Below are 7,686 nucleotides of genomic sequence, written 5' to 3' on the forward strand. Positions count from 1 at the left end.
TCTCTCTCTCTCTCTACCTCTATTTATATTATAAAATATAATATGTTATGAACTACGCCTCAGTCCTCAGACTCATTTTAATGATGCTGTCTTCCAACTTCTTACCCAAAGTGGACTACGTGGCACAGAGTTTTTCCAGCAGGGTGCGCCATTGGGTTGCCAGAAACTACCCAGCAGTCATCAGTCAGCACAATGGAGATGGTCTCTGGCCTCAACAGAAGGAAAGCCACTAGAAACTGGGAGACGTGACAACTCCTCAGATATCCCAAGGCTTAGCTTGTGTCCTCTTGGAACAAGGCAGTTATGGTTGAATCTGGCCAGATGGGCAGTGTACTTGTTCCAGCCCGCGTGCTTTCTCAGGGGTGTACCACCAATTGAGGCAAAGGAACCTGTGGGAACAGTACTTTTCTGCATCTCAGGCCATACACTTGAAATCATGCACTGAGCCACTCTCAAAAGAACCCAGAGAATGCATAGCTATTCATGTTCCCTAGGACTTAATAGGCTTCTAAGAAAACTTAAGGGCTTTGCTGTGTTTTTATTACCCCCCCCACCCCCACACACACCCTTTTAAGATAGCCTTGCTATGTAGTTCCAGTTGGCCTTTAACTTACTGTATAGCCCAGACTGCCTTAGACTCAGCAGCTTTACTCCCTCAGCCTCTCACGTGGTGGGATTTCAGGCATACGCCATCACAGTTCTACCACTTTTTATACTCAGACTTCAGCTTGCTTGTTCTTTCTCTTATCACACTCAGCACCTGCTTGCCTACTAATCAGTGCTGCAGATGTAGGTCCGAGTCCTGAACCCGGCTTTACACCATTATCTGCCTCCCAAGGCTTTGCCTGCAGCAGGACCTGACAGGGACAGCTCCTGGGTTTGTCCCCAGCAGTTACTTACACAAAACAACCCACAATGGTGGATCAAGACTAGATTCAGTTAAGTTCATTTTTTAAACAATGAAACAATTTTCACCAACACATAACTCACCTTGCTCTCTTGCTCCTCCTCCTCCTTGGGTCATTGTCCCTTACCCATTAACATCCTGAGATGAGCAAAATACTCAAGGGAAGGGCCTGGTGTGGTTACTTAATGAGAGACAAGTTACTAAGCCCCTAATCTCTAAATACACTCAGCAATGATAAAACTGTCTTTCATGGAATTGTTGTGCTGATTCATTGAGATCATTCCTATAAAACCTTGACACCTAAGAGAAAAGCAATAAATAGTAGCTTTCACTGTGCAAGGCTATTGGTCAAGATTCTTGCAAATCTAAACCTAACATTTGAAAATCACCCAGCCAAGAAGATTCTATCTGAGTATCGGAAATAACAGTATATGTCAAAATACTGCTTTCCCGTACAAAATTAATGAGCTCAGGGTGACTTTCTGTTTGTTGTGGGGTTTTCTGTCTCAGCTTGGTTTGGTTTTGGCTTGGGGGTTTGAGGCATGTGTTAGTTTGTTTGGAATGCTACAAAAAATACGCTGAACTGAGAGGCTTGTTGTAAATAACAGAAATTTATTTCCTACCATTCTAGAGGTAGTTCCTACCATTCAAAGGTCCAAGATGCAGCAGAATTTGTGGAACGGGGGGAGGGGGGGTTGCTGTTCAGTCCACAAATACTGTCTTCCTAACTTCACAAAAGGGAAAATTGCACTTCCTCAGGCCCCATTTGTAAGGTCACTAATCCCACTGGTAAGGGCCTTGCTTTTAGACCTTGTCATTCCCGAAGGTCCTACTGCCTCATTCCACTCACATTTAGCATTAGGCCTCAGTGTGGGATCTGGGGGAGGGGCACAGGCATTCCAACCACAGCAAAGAGTAATTTTTTTGTTGTAGTAAAGTCCATTATAGCTTAAAATTTGCTATTTACTATTTAAGCTTACCATTTACTGTTTTAACCATTCTTAAGTGTGTAGTTAAGTGGTGCCACTAAGCGCGTTCACATTCTTGAACAAATATCTCCAATACTTTGTCTTTATCCCAAAAACACCCTGTACCTGCATTGGCAAGAAGAAACACCAAAGCAACACCCAGGCCTTGGAGGAAGGTTTATTTACCTCAATAGCCATTCCTCAGGATCATTCCCAGAATATCAGACCCTGATCTCTGGTGGTCTAGGGCTTGTATGAGATAAGCAAGCAGGAAGCACAAAGGCAGAGTGGCTTGCCAATTGGGGATTAGTGTGCACAGTGTGTGTCACAGGGGCCAGCTGTTTCTAAGAGACCAGAAGCACCCGGAACTGGAACAGGGACTCAGCTTACCTAAGAAACTGAAGTACACTGGCTGGAGAGCCATTTTCTGTTACATTTCTCCCCTCTTTTAGTCTTCCCAGCAAATTTTTGGTAGGCGTGTTACACGCGGTCTTTGAGATAAGGCCCAACTAGAAGCAGCAATGTTACCTGGCAAGCTAGTAAGGGGTTACTCTAATCTAGATGGCGTCTATTGTGCCTCAGACGCTGATCACATCTTGGGCAAGTGTATCATTGATTATTCTATTTTCTTGGGATAACTGTCCATAGAGTTTAAGGCAAAAGCCGCAGCTGGCAGGGGGAGAAAGTCAAGGACACAAAACTCAAGGGGAGTAATTCTGTGAACTGTGATCTCAGGCTTTAGCCATGAACCGACTGGGCAGCAGCCAGAGCAACCCAAGCAGGGCTCTGAGTACATCATCTCTTCAGAATGAGCTGTGTGACCCAGATAAATTTTTCAACAGATCTAAGGCTGGATGTCTGAAACGTGTAGAAGAAGTTAATATGTACCTGGGTTATATGTGAGTGAATGTCTTCACATACAGTTGGTCTTTCAACTGATTACAAACTGGTTTTTTGGTTTGTTTTTTTTTAACTTTCCTAGGGATTCGTGGCTTCCATACTGGAGTCAGGAGCTCCAAGAAATTTGTAGTTTCTTTCTTTTTTATGTATTTTGTGTAGAGTCTTATTACGTAGCTTGGACTCGTAGTGATCCTCCTGTTTTCAGCTTCCCCAGAACTGGGAACACAGGTGTGCGCCACCACCCCCAGACTTGTAGTTTCTTTCTTGTAACCAGTTTCCACAAGACATTGGAGCACAGCTTTTATGTCTTTCCAGCAGGCAGTTTGAATGTCCTTATCAAGAAGCGCTTTCTCAGGGCCGGCCAAACCAGCGGATTAAGAAGCCTGCTTAGGCAGATGCAGGGGCAGGGAGTTCTAGCCCCAGGCATGCCATGCCGGGCATGCTGAGGTGGCGATTGAGACCGGATTTGGTGGTGTGCACCTGTAATCCCAGCACTTGGGAGGCTGAAAACAGGAGGATCACTACGGGTCTGATCTACACAGTAAGACCCTGTCCTAAAATGCTAAATAAATAAAGTTTACTAAATACTAAATAAATAAATAAAGGAAACAAGTTTTTGAACCTCTAGGAGGTTGAATCCAGGTCAGTTGGCTTTTGAAGCAAAGAGAGGCTGGCTGACCGGAATGAACCAAAGACAGAAGCAGACAGGTATACCAGCAGGCTGTGGATGACAGAAAACTGAGGAACTGTATATGAAGGGCAACTGCAGAGACGTTCACACCTTAGAGATCTCTAACTGGCTTTACAGGTGGTAGAGATATATTTTAGCAGTTTGATGGTCTACACTGTTTGGTGTGGGACCATGACAAAGCTGGGACACAGAAACCTCAGAGAAAAATGCTGGTGGCTTGGCCAAATCTGTTGTTAGAGCCCCTCCAAAAATAGTGGGAGAGTTTTTAACTCTTGTGGCAATTGATCTTACCCACCAAAGTGATCAATAGTTTATCAGGCTAGGTGCCTGATTTTGCTTTTTGCTGACATCTGACAGCAACGAGGTGGTGTGGTTGATGGCCAAGCCCAGAGGCAAGTCTTTAGTCTATACCTCTGGAAGGAGAGTTTTCAGAACTTTAAGATTTCTATCATCTTCCTTACAGGGAACAGTCTAAATGGGAGGTGCAGAGTTAAATGAAATGAAGGTTGGATTGGTACAAAGGCCATGTCCTCCCAGGCTACAAGTTTGTGCCTGGCAGAAAGAGTGAGAGGCAAGAGTCACAGTTGCCCTGGTGAGGGCAGTTTTTGACAGAGATGACTTTTGAAGGCAGAGAGTTCAGTTCCATTGTCTACTAGGAAAGTGATAGGTTTGCCCTTGACTTTGGCAATGACTTTGGGCTCTTGGGGCCCAATTTGGTAGAGCTCAGTTTGTCATATATACTCAGGCCTGAGAGGGTGCAACTCTTTTGTCAGAGTTGAGAGTCCATTATTTCCAAACTCAGAAGGAATTGTTAACAGTCGTCTTGGGTGGGCATTGGATGACACCATAGGCATGTAATCAGGAGGCTCAGAGGGAGGGCATCTGCAGCCTGATGAAGGATATGGCTGTCACCAGTTCAGCTGGCTAGAAATAGATGAGTAAGAAGCTAAGAGAGACGCTATGTGGGTTAGCAGCCAGTGAGGGTATCAAGGTGGAATTCTCAAGAAGAGTGTCTCCTTTTTCTTTCTTTCCTTTTTTTTTTTTTTTTTTTTTTTTGCCTACAGATAGGGACAGTGGGTTTTCACTAATTAATTCCCATCTCTGACTTCCTACCTGTGTGCTCTGGGCCTATGAACAATGGCACAACAGACAAAGGATGGGTGCCCCTCAGAGGGAGACCATTCATATGCTGCCTGGCCAGTCCGCTCATGGGGACTTAGCTAAGGAGAGTGAGAGGCCTCCATTTTGCCACATGTCAGTCACCACAGAATTGCAGGTAGGCCCAGTCAGCCACCAGTGCCTCCCACTCTCGGTGCACAGAAGGAGCAGCCTACTGCTTACTCTGTCCATGCCACTCAGTCACACATTCATCCAGCATCTGAACCTGGAGAGGTCCTTGCTCCACCTATGAGGGCCATGAGCAGTGGCCAAGGACATCAGCACAGCTGGTCTTCCCAACAGACACACCAGACGCAGGAGCAAACAGGAATACCAAAACCGAGGCTTGGAGGCAGATTCACATCATTACTAATCAGGATCATTCCCAGAATATCAGGCCTGGTCTCTGGCAGTCTAGGGCTTATATGGGATAAGCAAGCAGGAAGTACAGAGGCAGGGTGGCTTGCCAATTGGGGATCAGTTTATTCAATGTGAATCATAGTGATGAGCTATGTATCACGGTGACCAGCCATTTCTGAGATACAGGAGCAACCAGAACTGGAACAGGAACTCTACCTGGGCAGCTAAGAAACAGAAGTACTCTGGCTGGGGGAGCTATCTTCAGTCACAGACCTATTAAAGAATTACTCCCAATTTGCCACTCCACTAGCTCAGGTTACTACTATATTCAATCTGTAAATTCTACTTTTTAGGTATTTCATATAAGTGTAAGTTTAGTATATTTGTCCTTTTGTGTGTGACTTAATGCACTTAGCATAATGTCATCAAGATTCAGCCATGTTGTAGATTATATGAAAAATGAATATATTTTGGAGGATTTTGTTTATCTGTCCATCCATAGGTGAAGATTTGTTTGCTTTCTTTCTTTTGAATAATACGCTGTGATTTGGGGTATATAGTTTACCCTTTGTGTCCCTGCTTTCAATTCTCTCAGATATAAATACAGAACTGAAGTTTTTTTTTTTGTTTTTTTTTTTTTCTTCTTTCTGTATTTTAGGGAAGGGTCTACAGGGTACGCAGGGTCTCACTACTATATCAGACTCATAGTGATCTACCTGTTTACAGCCTCCCAAGAGCTGGGATTACAGGTGCGCACCACCATGCCCAGTCTCAATGGCCATCTCAGTGTGCCCCGGGGGCGGAGTCAGCACGGCAGGCCCAGGGATGGAACCCCCAGCCTCTGCACCTGCTTGCAGGCACTTTAATCCATTGAGCTATTTGGCCGGCCCTAAAGTTCTTGTGTTATACAATAATGCATACTTAATTTTGTAAGGAGTATCATAGCATTTTCCACAACCATTTAATAGTCTTGCCAGTAATACTCAAGGATTCCAATTTATGCATGACCAAATTTATTATTTGGCTTCTTTTTTATAATATCCATCCTAATGGATATTTTTCTTAGTGTGGTATTAATTTTAATTTCTTTAATGATTAATAATATTTAATATCTTTTCCTATTCTTATTAAACATTTGTAGGTCTTTCGTGAAGAAATGTAGGTTTAAATCCTCTGCCCAATTTTTTTAAAATTTAATATTTATTTATTTATTTATTTGGTACAGGGTCTCACTGTGCAGCGTGGACTCCTAGTGATCCTCCAGTCTCAGCCTTCTGCGCTCTGGGATCACAAGCACGCGCCACCACGGCCAGTTTTGGTGGCCAGCTCAGCATGCTGGAATTCCAGGGCCCACACAGCACGCGGTAATGGTAATTGAGCTCAGGTCTTCGTGCTTGCCACGCAGGTGCGTAGACCGCTGAGCTGTCTCCCCAGTCCCGAATTTCTCCTTTTGAGAACTGTCTGTTAATTTCAATTGCTGCTACTTTGATTGGTTTTCCAAGTTAACTGGATTAATAAAAAATCCTTGAAGTCTATGCAATTTTTCTATTGTCTTAGTTCAGCAATTCTTTTGGTTTAATAAGTGTTTCATCAGATCTAAAGGTGATTGTGTATTGCTCTTGTTGAGTTTACCCTTCACTCATTCTATTGAAACGTAGTAGGAACTCTCCTACTGAAGGGTGAGTTAATTTTTTACTGATGCTGATTAGTAAGTTACTTTTTCTAGATCTGTGATACTCTGAAAGAGTTAAGATCTTCTTTCCTTAAAAGGAGAAAGTACAAAAGTCAAAAGATTCATCTTATTTTAGAATAAAAATTGAAAGGGAATAAAACCAAATCAAACAAGTGCCAGTATTTTCTCACTCACCCTCCTAACCCATGCCTGCTCTGCTTTTTCCCTTCCTTCTGCTCTTCATTTTGCTCTTCCATATCTAGCCAAGCAGAAGCCTGAGAATTTCCTTGAATTTCTATGAATCTACTTCCTGAGTTCCAGTTGTTTTTTGCTGACACAGTTCGAATGCATGTTGATAAAAGACACAAGTTTCCAAATAAGGATTCAACTTGGAAGTTTGAGGGAGCCGCCTAACAGATTTCAGAATTCCAACTTCATCAGCAAAGGGCAGCAGGATAATGGCCTCCTCCAAAGGCCTGGCAGTACAGCAGCAGTGATTCCCTAGCAGGTGCCTGGAAACGATGAGCTCAAAAGGCTGTGAGCACACACTGCTCACACGCAAACCCTGTGTGCCTGCCATCCAGCTACAAAGAGCTTATGAGCCGAAAACTAGGATTTGGTTGTTTTCTTTCCCCTACTTTGGAATTTTCTTGCTTTTTTTTTTTTTTTTTTTTTACCGGAACTGGGGATTGAACTCAGGCCCTTGCACTTTCCAGGGAAGCGCTTATTCCACTGAGCCATCTCCCCAGCCCCTACTTTGGAATTTTAGGATTAGAGAAGGTAACATGAAAATTAATTCTCACTGGAGGCCAGGTTGGATGATTTAGCAAGATACTGTCTCTAAAGGAAAAAAAAAATTGGGCCTGGGAATAGTGCTCAGTGGTAGAGCTTTTAGCAGAGAGAAGGCCCTGGAGTCCTCAGCAACACCAAAGAAGGAAGGAAGGAAGGAAGGAAGGAAGGAAGGAAGGAAGGAAGGAAGGAAAGAAAGAAAGAAAGAAAGAAAGAAAGAAAGAAAGAAAGAAAGAAAGAA

This window comes from Octodon degus, unplaced genomic scaffold, assembly GCF_000260255.1.
Source record: "Octodon degus isolate 3935 unplaced genomic scaffold, OctDeg1.0 scaffold00002, whole genome shotgun sequence".
Classification (NCBI taxonomy): domain Eukaryota; kingdom Metazoa; phylum Chordata; class Mammalia; order Rodentia; family Octodontidae; genus Octodon; species Octodon degus.